The sequence below is a fragment of the Pteropus medius genome, unplaced genomic scaffold, assembly GCF_902729225.1.
Source record: "Pteropus medius unplaced genomic scaffold, Ma_sr-lr_union100, whole genome shotgun sequence".
Taxonomy (NCBI): Eukaryota; Metazoa; Chordata; class Mammalia; order Chiroptera; family Pteropodidae; genus Pteropus; species Pteropus medius.
Genome location: NW_024346062.1, coordinates 12,838,283 through 12,865,099, shown reverse-complemented (window position 1 = coordinate 12,865,099; position 26,817 = coordinate 12,838,283). Strand labels below are relative to the sequence as shown.

Sequence of the window (26,817 nt, the reverse complement as noted above, 5' to 3'; positions counted from 1 at the left end):
GTTAGGTACTAAGAAGCACACTGGAGTTGCACATCAAAGCCACCTCCTTCGAAATAATTTTTATTCAGTAAAAAAGCTGATATTTTGACCTCAATGTATTTGACTTTTATTTATCTCTACTGGTTCCAAAGGAGGAAAAGGAATGTAATGTATTAACCCTCCAATATTCTAAAATTCAACATACAGAATATAAAGTGTCTTTAAGGATAAGACTTTTCAACAAAACAAAAAGATTTTTAAAGTTACAAGGATCTGGTCAGTACAAAATTATAAAGTGTACATAGTAGAGCTTGGTGTCTTCTGAAATAGTCATATATAAAATACTATCACCAGTAAATAAAATATAAGTAGCTTCTTGTGTAAGGGACTCTTCATTATATTAATCATCTAATTTTTTTAACCATAACATAGTCCTTGAGTGATAATACCCATTAATATAGACTGGTAATATATAAAAACTTTACGAAGACTATGCTCTGTTTCTAGAGATAATAATGATCTTAGTCTGGTGCAGAATACATATTAACACATATAATAAAGCCACATGTGGATTATAAGGCATATGACCATAACTATGGAGAAATGCTGCTTTCATTAATGCTAGGGATTTAAATAGATCATTTATGCAAATCTCCTTTAGAAAATGATAGGTCCTTTCAGAAATACTAGACAAGAAAATCATCTTGGTATTCTAGTGGAAAAGAGTATTTTCATATTTTCGTCTTTCAAGTATTCTTGAAAGTCACTTTTACCTACTACTTGAATTTTATTTATGTATTTAAGAGTTTCAAAAGCTATTTAGTAGTCTATTTCAAGAAATGTGGCCAATAAAGGGCTTTAGCATTAAAAACCTAAAATCTTACCTATCCGGCTACTCTAAATTACTGATAGAGAGAAACTAGTGTTAAATAATCAGAATATACAGAAAGCAATGAGAAAAATCACTGTAATGACACCACTCAAAAAATTTTAAAGACCATCCTTTAAATTCTACTCTTCTGCTTCCTGAGAATTAAATATGCTTATACAGAACTGTAAGAAAAAATCTATCATACTATGTTCCTTTTTTAGGTCAATAATAGCTACTTTACAATTTGAATGTTTATCCTTAAAGGATGACGTTTTAACATATTTTGGTTCAATGCATAAATTAAGTGATTTGGACTTTAATTAGAGTCAGTATATAATACAAAGTTTTCACCTTAAATTATATTGTTTTTATAATGGAATAAAAATACCCACTTTGTATATTTAACAGCATTTTCTGTCAGAGTCCACAGTAAAATAAAAAGAGAACTAACTGTGCTTAAAAGTAGAAATCAACAAAGACTTTATGAAGCAATTTCTTTTCTTTGAATAACAATTAAACATAAAATTGAAATTAAGCAAAGAGGAAAGGGAAGAAATACAGGTGAAAAAACAGGACATCCTGATTCAAACGATATACAAATATGAATATTAAAAACAAATCAGAATGCACAATATTTACTCAGTCTACAGAAAAACTAGACTATTTGATAAACTTTCACAGAATTTTGAATCCCAGTGATGACACACAATAAGCAGCACAGATTTTTAAAGAACAAATTCCATTATCCTAATCTAATGGCTTCCTATAATAAAATGATCTTGAAGCCACAGTATTTACATTTAGCAATACCTTTTAATACTTCATATCACAAATAGCCTAGATTGCAGATATAAATCATTAAAGTTCCATGGGAAAACTGATATCTATATACAGGGGAATAGACATAGACATACAGATACGTGGATAGGTTTATCTGTATTGATAAAATTAGTGGTTTAATGGTTCTTCCTATGACCCTGCAGGATTAAGGAAATAAAACAATAACCTGATATGTCAATGAACTCAAAGAGAGCACTATACAAAACTGGTATAATACCTATTGATGACCGAAAAATTCAAAGTCCTTAAAAGTAGGGTCAAGTTTTGTGTAGGTGATAGGTTCTAGGGTATAAATGATCAAGAGCTAACTGCTAGAAGTCTTCCAACACAAGTAAATATATTGCAGTGCAATTATACCAGTGGTATTTCTAGTGAAATTATAGATTTTTCTACAACTTTTAGGTGGTGGTCCTTCAAACATTCACACAGAAGATACTACCCTAACACAACAAAAGGGGGAAAAAAACAAAAAGAACATTTATTTAACAGTTAAATGTTTTTATTTACTGTCAAAAAATAAAAATTATATACTAGATTCTTGGTTACAAGAAAATGCTTTTGCAGTAATTTTTAAATTTTCTGTATTAATTTTTTGAAAATCTAGTTACTTACCTTGAACCATATAATACAATTAAGGAGATAATGACTGTGAAGAGAGCTGGCATTTATGCAGAGCAAGCAACTGGTTCTGTGGTGTGCACTTTCCCAAAATATCTCCCACATGGGCCAATCCCTGATGCCTGAAATTCCTTTGCAGTTGGTGCCAGTTTGAAATGCAAATAAACCTATAGCACTCATCATAATTAAGAATATTCTGCACTAGCTTTTTAGGTCCTATGAATTCTTTATAACGACACTTAACTATAACATACTTAAGGAAAGTGATACATAACCAGAAAATGTTGAAAAGAGAACTAAGAAAAAAGTAGAGGCAGGAATATAAATACAAAGGTATGGTTCAGGAGTGTGGGGTGAAAGAGCAGGGTTATAACAGCTGGGTTAAAGAGGAAGATGCGGGAACCGAGAGGGGCTAAAAGGGATGTTTAAAGAGGACTGTGTAGGAAAAGAAGAAGAAACCTTTCCCATTCTATATTACAGTTTCTTTTATGACCAGCCATATGGTATTTTAGAACTTTAAAAATATAATGCATCTTATAAGTTACATGCTTTAACTAAGGGATTTCTTAAAAAGTTCAATTTATCTATTGGCATTTAAGAACTAAAAGCTTCCCCCAAAATAACTTTTACTCATTTGCCTTTTAATTAACACGTGATTATAGAAAATTTGAAAAATACTACAAAATATATAGAAAAATTAAAATCACATCTAATTCCTTCACCCTGTCATAACACTGTTAACATTTAGGGACAGGGGAAAGGGTTTGACTTGAAGGTTTTTTGTATGAAAATAGATCACAAAATTTAGATATTATATAGTTCTGTATATTAATTTTTATATAAAATTATATAATTCTTCCATGCCATTGAATATTCTCCATGTATTTAAGGGTCTGAGGTTTTAAGGCACACTAGTGGTTTCTTGATGTTTGTTATTCATGTGAACTTAGATTTTAAACTTTTCTTAATATAGAGCAAATTACTTTTAAACTTCCTTCTAGAAAAAATATACCAAGCCTTGAATACAACCAACATTGTTTGAATTCAAGTTTGAATTCAAGTTTGAAAGATTTTCATGATTTATATTATCTAAATAATTTAACTGAGAAAGTAAATAAGTGCTAAAACTAAAGAGTCAAAGTGCTGGATCCCTGTTTTAACCAAAAGGTGGACGGACATAAATCACAGTACTTGTACTGTGTGAGTAAAATACTATTTGGCTCTGTATACCATAAAATCAAGTAGAATTTAGGAGCTTAGGAGCCAAATTAGGCTGCCTTTGGCTTAATTTCATTCAGTTAGCCTTTGGAATTTTTTTTCTTTTTTTTTTTAGATGTAGGGTCTGTTTCCTTCCCCATCTCTCCAAGATATGAGTGAGGTGTGTGTGTGTGTGTACATATATATAAATTAATATTTGACTGAGGTCTCCAGTGACAAGACTTAAGAGATGTTCTTACTTCAATGGCATTATTTGGGAAAGAAGCAGTCATGATAAGTCTCTTTGATGGTAAATTTGGCATTAGAAGGAGGAACTGGAAAGTAACAGCAAAGTGACTGTGGTAAGGAAGAAATGAGAGTCTAAGAGGATTTATAGAAATGTCCAATCTATCCAGTATTGTCCAAGAAACAGGCTGAACTGGAGATGCTAGTTTTAGGGATAAAGGGACCCTTAGGGAATATGGTCAAGAGGTATGATGTTCAGGGAAAAAAATGGATAGTTTGTACTGGTTAGCCATGGGGGATGAAAAGTCAAACCTGCTTTAGTATCCTGGGAAGTTTGTACTACTTAGTAGGAGCATAAGGTCTAAAGTTGAACGAGCTCGATTTCATTTTTACTGCGTACCTACTGTGGTCTATACACTTCATGTATTTCCTTCTCAACAATCTAAGTGCTGTTTACCTTTCACACATAGATGAAGATACTAGAGAATCTGATAAGAAACTAGCTCAAAGGTACAGTGCTAGCAAATGGTGAAACCAAGATTCCAAGATCTAAGTCTGTTTCTAAAAAAAAAATATGCCTTTCTACAATACCATTTTGACTTATCAGAATTTAATCTAATACTTTTAAGCAATTTTACAAAGCAATCTACTTTCAGTCTGTACAACAGAAAAATATGCATGAAACAGAATCTACTAGAAGGTGGAAACACTTTAGATCAGCAATATCACTGATTTAAACATTATATTATCAGAATAACAGTGTCTAAAATTTCAAAACATTTCTAAAAACAATCTAAAGAGTGTCATTTTTTTCTTATGAAAAAGTTTATTATTTTCAAAATTCTCAAAATGAGTTTCGTATTAATCACTAGAATTTATATGGGCTTTTTACCAAAAATAACATTGTATTTTTTTATTTCAAATAGTTGTAATATAAACACTACATGAACCTAATAGTTTTAGGGACATTTCACTTTTAAGCAGTAAGATGTCCTTAGAAGGTAAGAAACAGTACATAGTACATTTATAGCATATATTTCCCATAAGCATATTTAAGGAGAGTCAATTATAATAACAGTTAATATTCCATTTTAGCAATATTTTTGAGAAAGAAGGTTCTTCATTATCTTTAGGTTTTATTATTCAGAGCCTATATGGAGTTGTTTTTAAGAATGTTTCCTTTAAATAGTGAAAAGACTACCTTGGAATAATCAAGAAAATACTGTTGAATTAATAAAGCCTTACTATATAGGTTTATTAAAAATCAATGTCTTTAGATATTGGTGGAAACTGGATACCTATTATGAAATATTAAAGTTTTGAATTTTGATTATGAAAAGTAACCATTTGACCACCTTTTCAGACTCACATGATTTAGAGAAGCAGGAAAATATACAATCATATAATTAAACTTAAGTAGATAGCTGAAGAAAATCTGGATTTAAAAAAAACAGGTCTAATAGAGGCTTATTTGCATTATTGAAGACTACAATAAACATTTATACATTCAAGTATCTGAACTTCCTAGTTTTTAAATTAATACTGAGTTAACTTAGACATAATCAAATTCACTCCCTTACAAAAATCCACCCCAAACTATCAACTGTGTACTGAACACCTGTAATACAGGTTAGTCGAACTGTCTGTCCTAAGACAAGAACATCTTGCACATCAAAAGATACTTCTAGGAATTGAGGCATAACGTAATAACATAAATGAAAAAGTTCAGAAGCCAGTGTCTGCCACACGTATACTATACTGTTTAAATTTTCATTCCTAATGTCTCAACAGAAACATTTTTTTTTCTTTTGTTGGTATAAGATAGTCACTTGTCAAAAAAACAAAAAACCAAAAAAAACACCTCGGCACTTCCAAAACCAAGCTCCATCTAATTTCTGGGTAAAATTCCTGCTATGGAGTACCTGAGGCTGGGTAAATTTTTGTCAATATTTAATCAGAGGCTTTGGGGGGGTATAAAATCTCAGGATAACCACTAAGTCTTCTTCCCAGCCTTCAAGCAGCTAAAATTTAAAATCTCCCCACCCTTAAGGAAAAGGTGTGTGTGTGTCTGTGTGTGTGTGTTACATTTAAAGGCCTGCATAGATACGATCATCACTATCTGATAAGTTTTAAAATTCTCGTAGGAAGAATGACACGATTTTCCTTGTCACAAGGTGGGCCTGGGGGATCCCAGCCACCTGCAGTGACGCAAAGTTATGGAAAGCAGCCAAGAAATCTGGGACTCAGGGAGAAGCGTCCCAGTCGGTTCTATGGAAACGAGAGACGCGGGTGGCCTAGCACATTCCTGGCAGGGGATCGAGCTATGGAGCTGCGCAAACAGGAGGCGAAGCAGAGAAAAGGCTCAGCCCAGCACTGCAGGGAGGGGCTCAGTGCCCGTCCTCCCGCGGCAAGGCGGAGCCGAGTCTGCAACTGCAGCCCAACAACGCAGGCACTTCGCAACGAGTCGGGTGAGTGAGAGGGAACAGCGGCTGCGGAAAGCGTGAGAGGTAGGCACCCCACCGCCGCTCACCCCAGCGCCGCTCACCCCAGCCCTTTCCCAGCCTCACAGCCGGGAGCGGCAAGAAACTTTGGAGGCACGGAGGAAACATCCCCACAGTCAAGGTACACTGTGTCTTCCGAGCTGAGGCCCTTTACCTTCCCGGCCGGAATGTCTGGGCTGCTTCCTTCAGGTGGTGGTGGTGGTGACAAGGTGGACGACTGCCGCTGCAGCACTCCTTGCTTCACTAATCCGGGCTCTGGGAAATAATTTCCCGCCGCGCGCTCAGTGGCCCCGGAAGCTATTCTATCATTTCCGGGTGGTTGTCACTGACGCTCTCTAGCCGTTGTCAGGGTGTTCTGAGAGGGTTCCTGGCTGGATTCTGGCCGGAGGGCCAGGCTGCTGCTGTTAGATCAGCGCTGGAAAGTGGAGGTGGGAGACTGGTAAGTGATTTTTCTGAGTTGCCTCCTGGGCCTGGTATTTTCAGCCGGCCGGTACTCTCTCATCTTGGCTGAATCAAGAAATGGGCGGGAGAGGGCCGAACCAGTAGTCCCCCACCTCATCCAGCCTTGTGGTGCTTGAACCACTGTGCTGCCAGAGAAGGCCCTGGAATCCTGCTTACCTTCACCACTCACAGTATCTACTTCCAGCTTGGAAGTTGACCTTGGGTCCCAAGTGCCCCTGGGGCAAGGTCTAACACATCGGATACCGTGACTCAGTTTAGTTTTGAGTCTCTCTATCAATAATCAGAGTGTCCTTACTCTCCTGTTGCCAGGTTTCGGTCGTCCTCGATTTTCGAGAACTGCTTTAACCATCCTCTTCTTGAGTACTGTTACCATTGCCCTGGGTTGCAGTGCCTGGGAAGCAAACATTTTGGAAGTGGAGTGAAGGGGTCTTACCCGATTTAGAATTAATTCAACATTCCTGCAGCAGTTTGAATTGGGTGACAGACTTTGTTTTCCTAGCTTTGTGCTAATGATATGAGAACAAGAGTGGGCTTTAGATCTAAAACACATTTTACCTTTTGAAAACACCAGTCATCAAGAAGTAGGTGTGCCTTCAGAAGTGCTGGCTCACTGCTGCAGGCTTCCTCCATAATGAAAGATTCAGGAGAATTTTGGTAGCTAGAAAGATTCAGGAGAATTCTGAGGTAGCTAGAAAAGCTTTAAAGAGAAATTGTTTCCAAGAAAGGATAATATGAGGCAAGGTGCTCATTTAGCCGAAGATTTAAAAAACACGATGTAGTGAACCTTGGCAACTTCTTTTTTGAGTAATAGTTTATTCAGTAAGTAGTTTTCACTCACCACCAAGTATTTAAATAATCACCCTCTTTACCAGAAAAGGCAGCTGATTTTTCTTCAAAACAGCCAGTTCCAAAGAGTTGTAGGGATAACTGTACCATAAAGAAAAATGCAGTATGTTCGTTTCAAGGCCCCTGATGCATCAGCAAGTACCTTGTTACTTTTTGAGAGTAATTCACCATGTTTAGGACAGCACATTGATTTTATAGTCTTTTTAAAATGTATTATTTATTTATTTATTTATTTATTTTAGGCGAGGCAACCCTTGATTGACCTCACAGATTACAAGGACCTCGTCAGTTTACAATCCCTTATTTTTTTTATTTTTTACGCCTACAGCACCTGGTCTTCCTAGGTGGTCTCCCAACCAAGTACTAACCAGGCCCAACCCTGCTTAGCTTCTGAGATCAGACGAGATCCGGCTTGTTCAGGGTAGCGTGGCCATAGACAATTTTAATCTTTTTGATTAATAATTCAACCAACTTTTAAGATATCTTGAGTCCTTTTTCTTACCATTTTTATTGAATCTTGTGTTTTTCCTTTATTTCTCCAGTTGAAAGGGTTATAATAATTTAAGGGAGGTTACATGTTTCTATACAGCAACTAGTTTTTAGACAAGTAGTGATTTTTTTTAAATCATTTTTCTTGATTTGTGATATCTCCTTTTGAATTAGTATAGCCGATCACTAATACTAACCACAAATAACTATTGGATGCCAGGCACTTTAAATTCATTATTTTATTCAAACTTATTACAGTTCTACAAGAAAAATCATACTATGCCTATGTTGCAAACATTTTATATTGAGACTCAAAGATATTGTGACTGAAATTCAAAGATGTTCCCACAAATTATACAATTAAATGGCAATTGAGATTTGAACCCAGTCTACCTGACTCCACACTTTGGCTTTTTTTTTTTTTTTTTTTAAACTGTGGTCTATACTTCCTCTCATAATAATCATTTCACTCTCAGGTAAAATTGTATAGATAGTCGTCACATTCTTGTGTTAAGGAATTAAGGGATTAATTTCTTATGTTAATGTGTTAAGGATTAAGGAACATTTTATCATCCTATCTTAAACAAATACAAGCAATCTAAAGATCATCATTATATTAGTAACTCTAAGTCCAGAGTATCAACTATCTCTTTAAGCAGCTTTTCACACACATTTATATACATATATATTTGTATGTGTGTATGTATAGAGAAAGGAAAAGAGTGCATGAGCATATATTCATAAAATTGAACTTTGTAATACCCCGTGAGGAATTATTATTTACTGGTTATTGGCAAAACTGTTGTCTTCTACTCATACGACCCTCAGACAGATGGTAATTATTACTCATTTTAAGAGAATATGCTTAAACCTACCCATTCCAACATTCTAATGTAGAGGAATAGAAATATTCTAATTGTCAGGGAATTCACTAAAATCTGGTTGAAATGTCCAATACTGGAAATGACAGAACTTAATTCTAATTCTAAAGAATATCTTGTTTTATTGAAAGATACATGTATATATGTACAACTAGTCTCAAATTATTTTTTTGGTTTGTTTTTTAACTAGTCTTAAATTCTAATGTGTACTTTATTACATCGTATTGACTTAACTATATGAAAGATGCTTGCTTAGCATATTCCATAGGTACATCTCAGTGAAATTGTTTTCAACCAAATTTCAGTGCTTATGAAGGCTGAGATTATGTCAGTTTTGTTCACAATCTTACACCCAACATCTAGCACTTTGCCTGACGTAAAAGTAGGAACTCAGTAAACATATATGAAATTAACAATTTCTTTTAAAGATTTTTGTCTGCAGAAAAATATTTGTGCATGTAGATTTTAAAAAGGAACTTAGTGATGGACATGGACAATAGACTAGTGGTTTCCAGAGGGTAGGGGGGAAGTAGATGGGTTAAAGGAGGTCAAATATGTGGTGACAGAAAGAAATCTGACTATGGGAGGTGAACACACAGTGTAAACATATATATGCCTTACTGTTAAAAATAAAAAAAATTAAAAGGGACTTACCACATAAATTCATACCTACTTATCATTATTCATTTTGACCTTGAAATACAATGCCTACTCCACAGTCATCCATAAAAGGCAATGTGGTATCCTGTAAAGATTGGACAATGAGATGGGCTATGAGAGTATACCAGATATTTATTGTTGCTTAATCTCTGCTATGTGATGTTACTTTTAATCCTCACAGCACTATGGGGTATAATTATTCTTTTAAAAATGAAAAAAAAAAAGCAAAAATAAGATTTGTTAATCAACATAGGTTACACATAGTCATTCAGTATCAGAGCTGTGATTTGAATCAATGCTGACTCCAAAGACCACAGTCTTAACCACTTTGCTATATTGTCTCTGGTTGAGTTTTAATTTTGGCTCTAATTTACTACTAGATGAGATGGATTTCTATGAGGATCATATTTCTCTCTCATCTTTAACAAAGGGATTGGATTAGATCATCTATAAGGTCCATTTTAGCTCTATAATTCTGGTTTTAGTTGACTCTCAAGTATTATCTGAATATAGCAACTCTAGTGTGCTAGAAAACCATGAGTGGAGTTTTACATGTATTTATTGGTATCTTCCACATTGGCAGGTGTGCACGTTTTTGTAATGGAAATAACAAGACCAAAATTTCAAAAGAACTCATTCATGCCTTTTGCCAGTTTATGACCCTAGTAAGTCAATGAACCTTCTGAGCTTATGTTTTCATATGTAAAATGAATCCATGAAACTGCTGTGAGGGTTAAGTGAAATGATATATATAAAGCCTTGAACACACTGACTGACACACAGTCGCCACTAAATAAATATTGGTTCTTTTCTCCCTAATCTTGTCGAGATAAAAGAAAATTGGTAGATATAAAAATGCTTTATAAATTAGCCAAAGGTGACAAGTGTTTTCACTTACAGTCTACTAGGAAAGATAAAGTTATATACACAAATAGTTCTTATTTGAGGGACAATTTACATGAAAACAAAACCATTGAAAACAAAACATAATGGAAACAAAGAAATTTTGCTTCCAGGAGGACAGATGAGGAAGGAATTCATGAAGAAGGTAATGCTGAGTTTGGGCTTTAAAGGATGGTGAGGATTTTGGCAGTGGGACAAAAGGGAAGAATGTTCCATAGGAGGATACAAAGATGTCAGAAAAGAAAATAGGGACTACTTCACTTTGGATATGTAGGATGGGTGAAGGCTAAAAAAGGTAAAAAAGCTGAATTCAGGGCAAGCTCTAGATAGCAGTATAGTACTGTTATAGATGTGAGGCTTTATTACAATAAGCAATGACTTGTATAGATAACCAGGATGGGGTGGAAGGTGGGGTTGGCATTTGATTTCTTTGTTGTGGAAATACTCATTTGTTACAGAAATATACGAATATATAAATAAGCCAAAAAGAAAATGAAAAATTGCCCATTATCTCACTCCAGCCCCAGCTCATCACTGGCCATGCCAGCGGGGTGCCCTCCTGGCTGAAGATCACCTCTTTCCTTCCTAGTAAAGAGATGACTGGAATGGTTGTGATGTCTCATTCTGGCCCAGAAGGGGAAGGGGGCTCTGAGGAGTTATCTAGCCATCCTGTTTCTGAGCTTCCACCCTGAGGAGACATGGACTCACATTGGGACTGATCCAAAAGTATGTTGTCTGAGTGGCTGGGGCTGGGTGCTGGGACCCACCTGTGATGGCAGCCAGGTACTCCTGAGTCTCTCAAGCTGTGAGATCTTGTTGCTCCGTCTTCCTCCTTCCCCCTTCCCCTTCCCCTTCCCCTTAGGTATCCCTCCCAGGCTCTTGCCCCTTCTTGATGTCTGTGACTCTAAGCAATCACCTGCTCCTCTCTGAGCCTGTTTCCCTATCCGAAGTCACTAGGTAGATTGGGTAGAGGACCCGTGGGCTCTCCCCAGCCAGGAGTAACTCCAGGACACCTGCCCCCCCCCAAGGTGGAAGCAGACCTGGATCTGCCTCCCCTTCCTATACTGGGCTCCCCCAGGATCTCCCCTTTCTGCTCCATGACCCTCTGTGATGCCTGCTCTACAGAAAACAAAACAAAATACCATACCTTTTCCAGCATTTGAATGCTTTCAAGTTATTTCCAGGCTGCTCAACATCCGTCTCTACCAGTCATAATGGAGACTACTGCTAGGCTGTGTCCTTTTAGAGGCTGGGAAACAACCAGGCTTTGGTCATTAGAAGTGATGAATCTGCAGATTTCTGACTCACTTCATCAGGTGACTCTGGTTAAGGTAAGTTTTTGAGTGGCGAACTCAAAAATTATGGTTGAATGAGGAGACAAAAGGCAAAATCAGCACAATTATATTAAAAAGCCTCAGGAACTAGGAAAAGAATACTGCCTCCCAGCCTCAGTTGCTGAAATGTTACTGGAGACAGGTTTTTGAAACAGTGGTCCAGCTATTTCCCTGTTAATTTTGTTTAAAATACAAGTAGACAAGAAGAGACGTGGCTCAGGAAATATTATAAATGGCTAATATATATATATGTATACGCATGCCCCCATAGAGAGGGTAAAAAAGTATAGCTGTTTAAATCATTTGGGGAATTTTTTGTTGAATGAAGTTTTCATGAAAATTATCTAAAATTAGGGGAAAAAATTGTCATTTTGATTAATTAGGCAAAGGTATGTAATGTAAAACAGCTGAGCGTGAGCTCAAACTCATGAACTTATATGATCTTGAAGAAGTTACTTAAATTCTTTGAGCTCCAATTCCTTCATCAATGGTAATATCAACTTTATGGATTTATTAGGATTAAATGTGATAATATGTGGAAGCACACAAAGGCATCAGAAAATTTTTATTAGGGATCTGTCTAGTCTCTGTCGTTATTGTTTAATAATGTCAAATTGCTTTAAATTCAGGTCTGCGGCTCCATCTGTGAAGTCAAGCAGACTTGAGTTCAAATCCCAGCTCTGTCACTAGTTGTGTAACACTGGGCAAGTTACTTTTCTATTCTTTCCTTATTTGTAACATAAGAATAGTAATAATGTCTTCATAGGGCTTTTGTGAAGATTGAATGAAATGATACATAGAGTTTAATATGGTGGCTGGACTTGTAAGCACTTTATTGGCTCAAATTCCTAGAGAAGCAGATGCCAAGATGGAGTTAGATATGAAGAGATTTTTGTAGGAAACTGCCTGTGAAAGATAAAGGAGAGGGAACAAGAGTGGGAGGGAAGTGCCTTTCGGCCTCAATGCAGGTCTTAACAATCTGAAGGAGACATGGAAGGAGAGGGGGTAAGTAGAATCTCAAATTGTTTCTTCACCCAGGCCCATGGAGAATCCTTGAGCCAAAGTCATCTGTTAGAGAAATCCCGTGTCACCCGAGTATTCAATATAATGTTAATTATTAGTAAAAATAATTAAGTTTTTATAAGCGATTTTAAATTTCAGCTCTTGAATTTTACTGCCTGTCCCCACTTTCCTTAAGTATAGTCCCTGCTGCCAATTGACCTTATCATTTGAGGCACATGTTCTTAGACTAACAACTTCTTATGTTTTATAAACAGTTTTGTTAGCCAGAGAACTGTTAAGGAATCAAAAGTTCTCTTCCAAATAACAGTTGAAAAATGCAAGCAGTAGCAACTGATCGTTTGATATTATGTAAACACAAATAGCCAATAAATATAATAATCTTAAACAGCTGAGTAATGTTAATATCAATAGTTCGAATATTAGCCTGAACTTGAATTTCCATTTCCCTTCTTACCAAAGATACCTCTGTGGTTAGAAAGATCAGGAGGTTATAGTTTTATAGGTCTGGGCCTCAGTCTCCCTTTGATTGTTTTTAATAAGCAATTGTAGAAATCAATCAGTTTTCCAAATGGCAGGTCATAGCCCATCAATTTGGTGACTAATAGCTTGCTCTTTTGTTTCAGATATGTGTGGCTTCACGACTGGCAAATAAAATGTGTTATTGTGAATCATAGTTAATTTTTAAAGCAAGAGATTTAAATGAACTTTATTTATCTTATGTGAGGAAATGAGGACTAACTAACAAGGTGATTTAACTTGCCCAGATAACTCAGGAAACATGTGACTTGAACCAGAAGCTAGGTCTTAAGAATCTATATTTAGAGCTCTTTATTCTGTATCATGCTTCCAGGAAAAGGCTTCTTGTTTGCTCCACTGAGAGCACATAATTACTCTGTTTTTCAGTTGGTAATATGATAGTCCTTTTCTGTCACTTTCATTATTTATTCATTTGTTTGTTTGTTTGTTTTTTGCTAAGATTTACTGAAAAGAGCACTTTCCTGGACTCTGGCCATTGTTAGGAAGGTGATTTCTAGCAGTCAGCATCCATGCCACATCTAAATTTTACCATCCATTTCTTGGGGAACACAGCTAATGCAACTGTTTAAGTCTAGAGTTTACCTGATTTAAGTCTGGGAGCTCTTTTTAAGGTGCATTACTAATACCAGTGAATGTTATTTTGTGCTTCTTTGTCATGACATTCTTTACCCATTTTCTTGCTTTTTTAGATTTCAGCTCACCAAATAGTTTTCATTTTAAAAATGCAAGTTTTGTGTATAATCACATAATTTACTACTTTTTGATTTTTAAAAATATATCATTCTTTCCTTTTCTAGCATATGTTCATACCTGACCGTCAAAAATGCCTATGGGCAATTTAGCAATGGTGAGCTCTGTCCTCTGCTATTCAGATTTAATTGGGAAAGTTTGGGAGTGGGCTGTTTGTAAATGATGCCCTTTTTCTAGGCTCTGTTTTTGTGTTGCTTTTTGTACCCTGGTATTATTGAGGCTACCTGTGCTCATTCTTTTGATTAACTTTACCTGATCATGATCTTTCTGGGGCTTTCCTATTTATCTAATCCAGCAGGTCTCAAATGTTTGGTTTCAGGAGTCTCTTACACTGTTAAAAATTACTGATGAGTTTTTATGTATGTAATTATATCTATTTATATTTATTATGTTATAAATAAAAATTGACTTTAAAAAATATTTAATTCAATAATAAAGCCATTATGTGGTAACATAAACAGCATTTTTTTAAAAACTATATATTTTTCCAAAACATGAGTTGTAATAGAAGAGTGGCATTGTTTTAGATTTGCAATTTCTTTAACGTCTGGCTTAATAGAAGAGAGCTGAATTCTCACCTCTGTTTCTGCATTCGATCTGTCATGGTTTATTATTTTGGTTGAAGTAAGTGAACAAAAATCCAAGCTCATATAAACATGTTGGAAAAGAAAGGAGTACTTTAATGGCCTTTTCACCAGAGTTTAACAAGTGATAGTTTCTTAAGGTTTAATTGCAATGTAGACTCTAAAAACATATCAATGAACTTTTTGTGCTATTACTTTAAAGTCCCTTGGTCTATCTTGAAATTTGAATGAATCTTTACAAACACATGATTTTGTACATAATGCATTGGCCATATGGAAAATATTCAATTCACTGAGGTATACTGATCTTTCAAATATTAATACATTTCATTATACAATGTCAAAAAATCACATTTGTTAGTATCACCAGCAGTTTCATCAGGAAATCTTAAAATCTTAAAACATCTAACAGCTTATGAAATTTTCCAAAATTTTTATTTTGCTTTGAAATCTCTAATTTTATCATTGGCAACAAATGATGTCTAATGTTTGCCATGAAATGACAGTCTAATTTGTTTGATTTTGAGAAAACTCTTACTTTCCTCAAAAGTTGATTTAATATAGTTTCTAATTTTTATTGCCTCATCAAAGACATTATTAAATGAACCTGGCATTATTTTTCTTCCAACTGTGTGGTGGTAGAAGAAAAAAATATATAGTAAGCAGGAAAATGGCCCCCCAATAAGCTTATACCCTAATCCCTGAACCTGTGAATATGTTACATTATATGGCCAAACGTAATTGAACTTGCTAATCAATTTACCTTAAAATAGTGAGATTATCCTGGATTATCCAGATGGGTCCAATGTAATCACAGTGGTTCTCAAAAATGGAAGAAGGAGGCAGAAGAGGAATTCAGAGTAATGCAGTGTGAAAAGGACTCAACCCGCATAGCTAGCTAGAAAATGGGGGAGGAGGGCCAAAAACCAAGGAATGAGAGCAGCCTCTAAAAGCTAGAAATTGCAAGGAAACTGGATTCTCCTCAGAGCCTCCAGAAAGGAATGCAGCCCTGCCAATCATTGTTTTTAGCTTAGTGAGATATGTTTCAGATTTATAACCTAAGAAACTGTAAGACAATAAATTTGTGTGGTTTTATGACAATAAATTTGCCTCAATTTACTACAGCAATAATAGAAAACGAATACAACTAATATGAGTTGGAGACTGCACTTTGTGCTACAGCATCATTGCTTTTGCACTATTAGTACAAACGTCATCCTAGTGAAATGGCATATTATTAAGAAAAATAGTTTTGACCTTGAGAATGCCCTGAAAGAATTTTGAGGCTCCATCAGGGATCTGTGTACCACACTTTAGGATCTCCTATTTAACTTTTTCTTTGTATTTCTTGTGTCACCTAGTAGATTAGGTACTGGGGTGTAGAAATAGAGAAGGCACAGTCCCTGTTTTAAGATTATAGTCTAGTGGTGGGAGAGGTAAGCAAATCAATGATTGCCGATAACATAGAATGACAAGTGCCCTGCCTGATACACTTGGGGGTGGGAAAAGATACCTAATTCCTATCTTCACGTGCTTTCAGTTTAGTGGGAGAGATCACAAAAATAACTACAAAATGCAAAGTGCTTTTAAGGAAATATCCCCACTGACAGGATGAGGGAGAGACCTTTACATTCCCACTTAGCAGTGTATGAGGTTTCAATTTCTCTACATCCTCTCCAATACTTGTTATTGTTTATATTTTGTTTATAGCCATTCTGGTGAGCTACGAAGTTTTATCTCATGTCTCAATTTGCATTTATCTACTAACCAGTGATACTCAACATCATTTCATGTACTTATTGGCCATTTTTATATCTTCTTTGGAGAAATACCTATTTAAATCGTTTGCCATTTTTAAATGGAATTATATATCATTTTATTGTTGTGCTATAATTGTTCTTAAAATATTCTAGGATACTGTCCCCTTATCAGATATTTGATTCGCAAATATTTTCTCCTATTCTATAGGTTGTGTTTGTTTTTTTTTAAGTTATTGATGGTGTCTTTTTAAGCACTAATTTATTTTAATTTTGATGAAGTCCAATTTATCTATATTTTTTCTTTTGTTGATTCTGCCTTTGGTGTTTTACTTAAGAAACCATTGCCTAATCTAAGGTCAAGATTTACACTTATGATTTCTTCTAAGAATTTTATATATTTTAACACTTATATTTAGATCTTCGATTAATTTTGAGTTAATTTTTAAATATCTTTTGATGAAGGAGTCTGACTTCATTCTTTTTTATATTGCTATCTAGTTGTCTCATCAACATTTCTTGAAAAGGCTAATCTTTCCCTATTGAATTTTCTTGAAACCTTCATCAAAAATCAGTTAGATATAATATGGGTTTATTTCTGGACTCTCAGTTCTATTCCATTGATTTCATGTTCTATTCTTATACCTGTCCTTTCATACAATATTCGTTACTGTAGTTCTGTAGTAAGTTTTGAAAAATGGGAAATGTGGTTCTCTTTGTTCTTTTTCAAGATTTTTTGACTATTCCGGGTTCTCTGCCTTCCTAGATGAATTTTAAGATCAGTTTGTTAATTTCTGCAAAATAGGCAGCTGGGATTTTGATAGGGATTACCTTGTAGCTATAGAATAATTTGGAAAGTATTGCTACTTTAACAATATTAAATCTTTCAATCCATAAACATGGATGTCTTATTTATTTAGATCTAATTCAGTTTCTTTAACAGTTTGGGGATTTTTTGTTTGTTTGTTTTAGAATTCCTTAGGATTTTCTACATACAAGATCATGTCATCTCTAAATAGATAGTTTTACTTCTCCCTTTCCAAATGGATGTCTTTTATTTGGTTTTCTTGCCTAATTGTCCTGGCTCAGATTTCCAGTACACTGTTGAATAGTTGTGGTAAAAATGGACATTCTTGTCTTGTTCCTGATCTTAATGGCAAATTTTGCAGTCTTTCACCATTAAGGATGAAATCAGCTGTGGGTTTTCTGTAGATGTCCTTTAGCAGGTTGATGAAGTTCCCTTCTATTCCTAGTTTGTAGAGTGTTTTTATCATGAAAGATATTGGATTTTGACACATTCTTCTCTTAGACCATCATGTAGTTTTTGTACTTTATTCTACTAATAAGGTATATTACATAGATTCATTTTCCCGTGTTGATTTAACCTTACATTCCTGGGATAAATCCCACTTAGTCATGGTGTACAATTCTTTTTATTTGTTGCTGGATTCAAGTTGCTGAATATTTTTGCCTCTGTATTCTTAAGGGATATTGTTTTATAGTTTTCTTGTAATGTTTTTGTCTTGTTTTGGTATCAGAGTAATACTGACCTCAGAGAGTCAGTTGGGAGGTATTCCCTTGTCTTCTGTTTTTTGGAAGAATTTGTGAAGGATTAGTGTTAATTCTTCTTTAAATATTTGTAGAATTCACCAACAAAGCCATCTGGCCATGGGCTTCTCTTTGTGGGAAAATTTTGATTTATTAATTCAATCTGCCTCCTAGTTATAGGTCTACTCATACTTTTTTTAAATCTGTCATTTCACTACTTTGCCTTTCTAGAAATTTGTCTGTTCATCTAGGTTATAAGATTTGATGTTTATTGTTGTTTATAGTGACCCCTTATGATCTCTTTATTTCTATAAGGTCAGTAATAATGTCCCCTCTTTCATTACTAATTTTAGTAATTTGTCTTCTCTCTTTTTCTCTCTCTCGTCAGTCAAACTAAAAGTCTGTGAATTTTGTTCATGTTTCAAAGAATCAATTTTAGTTTCATTATTTTATCTATTGTTTTTCTGTTCTCTTTTTATTCCCAATCTAATCTTTATCGTTTGCTTCTTTGTGTTTAGCTTGCTCTTCTTTTTTTAGTTTCTTAAGGTTGAAGGTTAGGCTAATTGATTTTAGAACTACCTTTTTAAATATAAGCATTTAGCCTGCAATTTTATGTTCTTGTGATGTATTTGGCTTTGTTATTAGGGTAATACCGTCATCATAGAATGAGTTAGGAAGATTTTTTTCCTCTGTTTTCTGAAAGTCTGTGAAATGTTAAAATTATTTTATTTTTTTATTTCATAGAATTGACCAGTGAAATCCTTGGGACTTTTCTTTGTAGGAAGATTTTGAATTACTAATATAATTTCTTTACTTGTTTTAGGTCTATTCCTTTTTCACATTTCATCTTATATCAGTTTATTTATGTCTTTCTAAAGAATGTGTCCATTTCATTTGTATGTGTACTTTGTTGGCATAAAGTTGTTCATTGTGTTGTTTTATAATCTTTTTGACTTGTGTGGTCAATAGTAACAGCTTTTTCATGTATTATTTTGGTGATTTGTGTGATTTTTCCTTTTTTTGATCAGTCTAGCTAAAGGTTTTCAATTTTGTTGACTTTTTTGAAAAACCAACTTTTTATTTTTTCTATTTTTTTTTTCTTTTCTATTTCATTTATTTCTGCTGTAATCTTTTGTGTTGTTGTTCTTCTTGCATTAGATGTGGTTTGCTCTTCTTTTTCTAGTGTCCTAAGATCAAATCTTAAGTTTTTATTTGAGAACTTTCTTCTTTTCTGATACAGGTAGAAATATAGATTTCCTTCTAACCACTGCTTTTTGTGTATCCCATTAAATGTGATGTATTATGTTTTCGCTATTATTCGGTAAAAAATATTTTCTAATATCCTTTGTAATTTCTTTTCCGACTTACTATATGTTCTTTAACTCCAAATTTGAGGGTTTTCCAAGATTTCTTTCTGCTATTGATTTCTAAGTTAAGTCTGTTGTACTTGAAGAACGTTTTATGATCTCACTCATTTTTAGTTTATTAAGGCTTATTTTATGATGTGGCATATGTTCTATTTTGGAAAACTTTTTTGGCATTTGAAAAAAATGTGTATTCTGCTATCATTGAGTAGAGTAGTCTATATATGTTAATTAGATTGACTAGGTTGACGGTATTCAAATCTTCTATTCTGTTATAGATTTTCCGTTTAATTCTGTCAGTTATTGGCAGCAAAATTTTGAAATATCTGTAACAAATTGTCTTTCTTCTTTCAATTCTTTCATTTTTTGTTCCACTGATTTTGGTTGTTTGTTTTAGATGTGTATACATTTATAAGTATTATATTTTTATGATGTATTTTCCTTTTTATCATTTTGAAATTTTATTTAAAGCCTGTTTTGTCTAATACCAGTACAGTAACTACAGCTCTATTATAGTTACTGTTTTCATGGCTTACCTTTGCCATCCTTTACTTTTAATTTATTTTTCATATTTGAATGTAAAATATGTCTTTTATAGATGACACAGTTACATCTTGCCTTTTTAAATCTAGTCTGACAATCCCTGTTTTTGATTGAGATGTTTAGACCATTTACATTTAATGTACTTATAGATCTGGTTAGGTTCACATTTTCCATTATGCTTTGTTTTTATATGACTCCTATCTTTTTTTCCTTTCTTCTGCCTTGGTTGCCTTCTTTTGTATTAAATAAATATTTTTAGTGTACACACATTTAAATTTCTAGTGTAACTTTACCTTTTAAAAGTTATTTTCTGAGTGTTTGCTCTAGGGAATACATTCTACATCTTTGTTTAACATAACCAATTTAATACCATCCAGATAATACCAACTTAATTTTGATAAAATATAAAAACTTTGTTCTAATGTTGTTCTATTTCTTTCTCCCTTTCTGTGATATTGCCATATGTATTAAATCTCTACATGTTATAAAATAAACAATACATTGTTATAGATATTGCTTTATACAATCTATGTCTTTTAAAAAATTCAGTGAAAAGAAATGAGATAATATTTTACAGCCTTTCATATTAACCCAAATATTTACTGTGTTAATGCCATCTGGTGTCATTTTCTTTCAGCCTGAAGGATTTCTTTTACTATTTCTTTTAAGACAGGTCTGCTAGCAACAAATTCTCAATTTTTATTTTGTCTTCTGTTTTAAAAGGATGACTATATTTTGCCTTCAATTTAAAGGACAGCTATTCTTGATATAGAGTATTTGGTGGACAGTCTTTTTCTTTCAGCACTTTGAATTTCTAATTCCACTGACTTCTGGCCTCCATGGCTTTATTGATGCTTACCTATATGTTTTGAGTTAGCTTTCTCTTGATGGTTTTAGTTTCTTGGTCTTTGTCCTTTAATAGTTTGCTTATGTTATGTCTAGATATTGATCTCTTTATATTTGTCCGTTAAACTTCTGTGATGAGTAGATTAATGTTTTTCATTTCATTTGGTATGTTTTTGTCCCTCATTTTTTCCTATCCCTTTATTTGTCTCTACTCCTTTGCTGATGCTATTACATGTTTTTTGATATGTTTATGATTGTCCCAAATGTCTCTGAGTCTTTGCTTATTTTTTAAAAATCTTTTTTTTCTCTCTGTTCTTTCAGATTGAGTAATTTATATTAACTATCTTTAGTTCTCCAATTCCTTTTCAGGTCATTTTGAATCTGCTGTCAAGTCTTTATAGTGAATTGTCTTTTCTTGCATTGTACTTTTCAACTCCAAAATTTCCATTTTGTTCTTTAAAAAAATTTTGTCTTTTTATTGAGAATGTCTTTTTTATTTATTGTCTTACTTTCCTTTTATTTTTTAAATATGGTCATTTTGAGTTCTTTGAACATATTCGTAATAGCTGCTTTGAAGTCTATGTTTAAATCCAACATCTAGGAACACCCAGAAGGTTCCTCTTAATGGCTTTTTTCCTATTTCATTGCATGCTTCATAATTGCTTGTTGAAAACTGGACATTTTTAGATCATATATTTAAATCAGCTCTGGATTCTAATATCTTAATCCCTAAATATTGTTGTTGTTGCTTTGCTTATTTGCTGGTTTCTTTGTTTAAACATTTGCCTAAATTTAATCAGTGACATCAATCTCCCCTGTGATGTGCGGCCACTGATGTATCTTTATTTGTTTGTTTGTTTTGTTTTAAGATTTTTGTTTTGAGTTTTACATTTGGCTTCCTAGGACTGGCCTCTTTGTGTAGCTTAAATGAAAAGCCAATGGTTGTACAGTAGTTGTGCTTAAACACTTCAGGTCAATAGCTTGTCTCTGATCTCTTCATGGATCTCTCTCTCAACAGAGGAATTCATTTAAAGTTTACAGTTTTCAGCTGTGTCCTAGCTTTTGGTTTCTGCTGGGTTCTTTCACGTTTCCTCTGTTCATGTGATCACTCAGCCTCAGAAATGTGTGGCTAGTTTATTCCTCTCCAGTCTCTATTACACATACTCTGCTTTTGCCAAGAATATGCTTGCCCCAACCATGACCATGACTTTGAATTAATAGAGCTGTTGGCTCTCCCTGCTTGCCACTTCTAAGATCATCAGTTCTACTGAAACACTTGGGTTTAAACATCACCTACCACTCGAACTCAAGTGTGCCCCTTTGACCACAGCAAAGATATTTCAAGATCTTATGCTCGTCCTCACACTGAAAGAAACTCTGTCCTGGCTGAAGTGTGGTTGATTGTAATAAAATAGCTCCAGGCCAGAATGCCACAGGGTCCTAAATTCTTACCAAAATATTAGTAATTTTTCAAATGTGACTGTTTCTTAAATTGTTATATTCCTTTGGTCAGTTTTTAGAGTACTGAAATAGTTGTATTTGTCACTTTTGTCTACTCTTTTAGTTTTTTGGAAGAGTATATGATGATCACATTCAACCATAACTGGAAGTCCAGCTTCTGGTCTTGTGTTATGTATATTTTTTTCTTTACTCTCTCAAGATGATGGAAAATTTACATGTTCTATTAATTAATTTATCTCTGATTTCTTTGGGACAAATTTTTGTTTTACATTGGTCTCAAATGTGAAAAAAACATATATATTTTTTCCTTGGCTATACATGCATATTAGAAAAGAGAAAATAAAAAGGCTACTATATTTGGATGGCACTGATTTGACTGGCATGGGCTTTACAGTGAAGAGGTGGAAACAGGAATATGCTGGAAGTCAGTTTAAGGCCAGAATGAGGCAGACTTCTCTTTCGGGCACCCATATCCATACTATGTTTCCTAGATTTCTAAACAGTTATTTCATTTCCTCAAACACAACACTTCTCCCATCTACTTTTTTTTTCCTTTCTTACTTATGGTCAGGTATTTAACTATGGACAAAATAAAAAAGTAGTTGCCTGTACAAAATGATAGGGGAGGGAGATTCAGTGTTTCTTGGACAAATCTTCAATTGATCACATATTTTAGCTTCACTTCTTAATCCATACTTCTGCCAGGGATATCAGATCATTCCTTTAGCTGCAGTGCTCTCTGCACACATTCTAGAATTTGGCTTTCCCACTCCATTTCTTCTGTGAACACTCGTTCATCTGTCTTACCTTGTACAAATTTGTAGAGAGGACTCTACATCGTCTCTGTCCACCTCCAACATACACCTTTCTTATCTTTTTAAGGAGATCTCTGGAAGAAGATGGGGAAAAATACACACTGATCTTCCTAATCAAAAGTTTTGTGCATGTATTTTTAAACGGTTGCAATGTAATGTATACATGCTGTCATGGGTCTTGTTTTCACTTCTCCATTTTAGCATTTTCTATATTGCTATACTTCTTCATAGTTACTTATAGTGGATTATGAACACATTTTAAAGAAACAATTTGTTGCATTTTTATTATTATGATGGTTCTTGTTTTAGTTACTGCCTCCTTCTCTTTCTTTACCCTTTCCTCCATCCCACCATCATGCATATTTACCTTTCCTCGGGTAGCCAATGTTAACAACATTGACAGTTAGTGGAACAGTAAATGTTAATTTTTTCCTTGTCAAGCTGATTGAGTGACAGCTATCAAGAAGGATAATTAGCCTTAGAACAGGCTGACATTGTCATCATGAAAGTAATTTCAGTTATTTATGGGTTTTCCAAGAAATCATGTGATCTTAGTTACGGAATGTAGGTGATAGTTGTATCTCTGTAATGGCTTCCTAGAATTGGCATTTCCACCTTAGTTCTTGGATGGAACTGAACCATTACCCTGGTCGTAATTCCTCTGTCCCTCTTTTGTTCAAATTCAGTTCCCAGAGAGGCCAAGTTTTCCATGAGAGTTTTTGTCTGTTTCGGATGAAATATCAACTGGAAGTGAGCTTGGGATAATGGATGTTAGTAATATTTAAGCACTTGTATATCAGACATCAGAGAAAGGCCATAAGTTGGAGGACAATCTTAAATACCAAAAGAAATACTTTGAACCTTCTTCATCTCAGTTTTCCAGTCAACCTAGGCCTAAACATGAGATCAGTTTGGCTGATTATAGATAACAAAAACGTCTTTTCTATTAAAGAGTACATTTATTTTTTTCTTTTAGTAAGCAAGATAAAAAAATAAAAACTAAATTTTTTAATGAAGGAGTAAAACTAATTATTTGTACATAAAAAAAAGTTTAAACTACAGAAAAAAAGTTAAGCAAATATCCTGGATAAAAACATAATTTTACAAAAATTATACAAATACATACATAAACAAAAAAGGAAAAAGATAGATTTTACAAAGATATTATTTAAACAAACATTCAAAATATGAAGTGCCTAAGAATATATATAACATAACAAGAGATGTGCAAAACTCCCATGTGGACAATAGTAAGGCATTCCTGTGTGACAATAAGACTTCAATAAGTGGAATGATATACAATACACATGGCTTGGAAAACTTAACGTTTTGCAGATGCTCAATTCGATCAATGCAATCTCAATCAAATTTCTGTCTGTTTTGGTGGGGAGGGGAGAATCCTTGATAAAAGATTCAAAAATTATGTGGAAAGACAAAGGGCCAATAGCCAAGAATGACAACAGTGTATTTTGGTACAAGGAAAGACAGACAGACTGGTGGAACCTTACTAGTGAAAGTGTATTCCATAGACCGACAACATTGGTGGCATTACCTGGGACTTGTTAGAAATACAGAATCTCTGGCCTCAACCCCAGATCAATTGAGTCAGAATCTGTCTTAACAAGATAACTCAAAAGAGTGGGGAAAAGATGGTTTTAATAAACTTATGGGGCAACTGGTAACTAAACAGGAAAGGTAATTATATTGAAAGGTATTGCTTGTTTTATAACATGCAGCCATCCCTTACTCTCTATCATCTACACTTCTTTAGGAACATTTGAAAAATCAATAAAAATAAAAAGAATGCTTTGAGTATGCATTTTCCTAGGTGCCTCTGTTACCCATGTGCTTGTAAGCCATGGATCAGTCTTGTTAATAAGCATTTCTTAGGTACTCCATCCTCAGCCTTTATGTATTTTCAGTATCTCTTGGCTCAAGCCCGTACGTCATGACCTAATGATAGTACTGTCACTACCAATGTAGATAACTAATATTGTGACTATGCTCCCTTCATTGTGGCAATGATAAAGTTTTATCTAATTATTTTATAGGTGTGTTTGTGTATTTTGGAAAAAAAACTGCTGAAGATGCTAAAGAAAGGGCAGCTCTTTTACTGACAAGTTGGAAGGAAATAATTTTCTACCTCCTTAGGATTACAAGACCAGCTCAGTCTTCTAGTCTTCCTAAACAAAACAAGGTAAGAAATATTTTTCTTCATATTTTAAATAATTTGTACTCTGCCTACTCAGTTTCCTTGAAGGCTTCTATAATTCTATTCCTTTGGCTTCTAAGAGAAACACAATTTGTGTTTTCCTTTAGAAAGTTAGTGTGCCAGCCAGCTGTCAGCCTTATGATGTACCTGATCTCCTATGTCAGGGGAAGGACAATTCAGTTTTAAACTAAGTCTGCACAACAGTGCAGCAGGGCTGCCAGCATCTCTCTTTATGTTTCTTTCTTTGAAATTTTTTTTCTACCCAAAACAGTATGGTTTTATTTTTAAATCCTTTGTGTGAGATGAAACCACCACTGACTTTGCTTGTTTTTAGTTAAAAATCAGCAAATTGAATGAAATAATCTGTAAGTATTTCTGCTACCCTTTCTCATTTCTAGAAAATAAAATACCACTGCTTGTTTAACTTATGACTTGTCTAAACATGTTGAAAGCACTGACTAGAAGGTATAACACTCAGACTCTGAAAGGGAACTGTGACAAGTTCAGTCAAAAGGGAAAACAGGAATAATTTATAAAAGGCATTGCAGATAATGATGCCAGCCAGTTATTTTAAAATGCATCCATCTCACCTTTTAATGAATTAGATTTGTCAACAGCAAATGTTTTATGCACCACTTCTAATAAAAGTGGCACACTAGGAATGCAGTGCTTTGAGGTTGGCTTCTTCAAAGCTTTAGGAGTATCTTCAATTCAAAGATATTTTTTAAATAATAGATATTAAAAAGTATATTTAAATAATTTTAAGGTTGTGACACAAACACCAAATGACAAAATTCAAGAGTTTCAAAGCAGAGGCTGACATGCTATCACTATTTCACATAGTAACTGATTTTTAAATTAGGAGCATAACAGGCTGATTTGGGGATTGTGTGTCAGTTTAACTTTAAATTTTCTTGTTGTTTTGGTTGGTGTCACAACCTTAATGTCAGCTTTTCAAATAGGTTTCTACATTTCCTTTGGTTCAGGGTCATTAAATAATGCATATGATAAGTCTAAGAGGCATAAATAGGTCACACTGAAGTGGAATTTCTTGCTTCTCTGATTTCGAGAGATAACTAATACCTGCTATGTAAGTGGAGAAAGTTAGCTCAGGCATTTCAGTAAATTTCTGTTTATCAGGAACTTGATTCATACCAATATAAACCCGAATAACAAGACGTGATGTTGATATGATCCTGTTCACATTCTATTCTTCCTGTACCACTAATACTAACCATTTGATCCTGTTGGTTATCACCTTCTACAAATGTTAAGAACCATAATTCCCACAATTGATATTTTTTTGACTAAAAGTACAAGTTAAACCTGATAATAATTTCATTTGAAGAATCCTTATTTGGCGTAGTTGAGTATAGGTAAACCCTGCCTTAAAAACTTTCATATGGCAGTCCTTTTTATAAAGCACTGTTATGAAGATATTTAAAAATAGAATCTTGCTTTTTAAAGTAACACTTGTTACTTATGTGTAAGAAATTTCTAGTACCACACTAGACATTAAAGGAACAGCCAGGAGCATTCTATGGGAAAAG

General features: G+C 34.2%; 2 protein-coding genes and 1 pseudogene across 22 annotated transcripts in view; 1 reads left to right on the top strand and 2 right to left on the bottom strand.

Annotated features, from left to right (window-relative positions):
- The window catches only part of SLF1 (SMC5/6 complex localization factor 1), a 64,684-nt gene extending 58,147 nt beyond the window's left edge, over positions 1-6,537 (bottom strand). For all 4 annotated transcript variants that reach the window (XM_039875088.1, XM_039875089.1, XM_039875092.1 and 1 more), the window contains exon 1: positions 6,407-6,537. The gene's annotated coding sequence lies outside the window, so the exon portion shown is untranslated. The remainder of the gene's footprint in view (positions 1-6,406) is intronic.
- Positions 6,079-26,817, top strand: part of KIAA0825 (KIAA0825 ortholog) — a 355,235-nt gene continuing 334,496 nt past the window's right edge. For 9 of the 18 annotated variants that reach the window (XR_005655479.1, XM_039875086.1, XM_039875080.1 and 6 more), the window contains exons 1-2: positions 6,506-6,691; positions 25,107-25,252. The gene's annotated coding sequence lies outside the window, so the exon portion shown is untranslated. The other 9 variants (XM_039875073.1, XM_039875071.1, XM_039875070.1 and 6 more) reach the window with 9 other exon arrangements.
- LOC120612696 (uncharacterized) lies at positions 7,880-7,998 on the bottom strand (annotated as a pseudogene).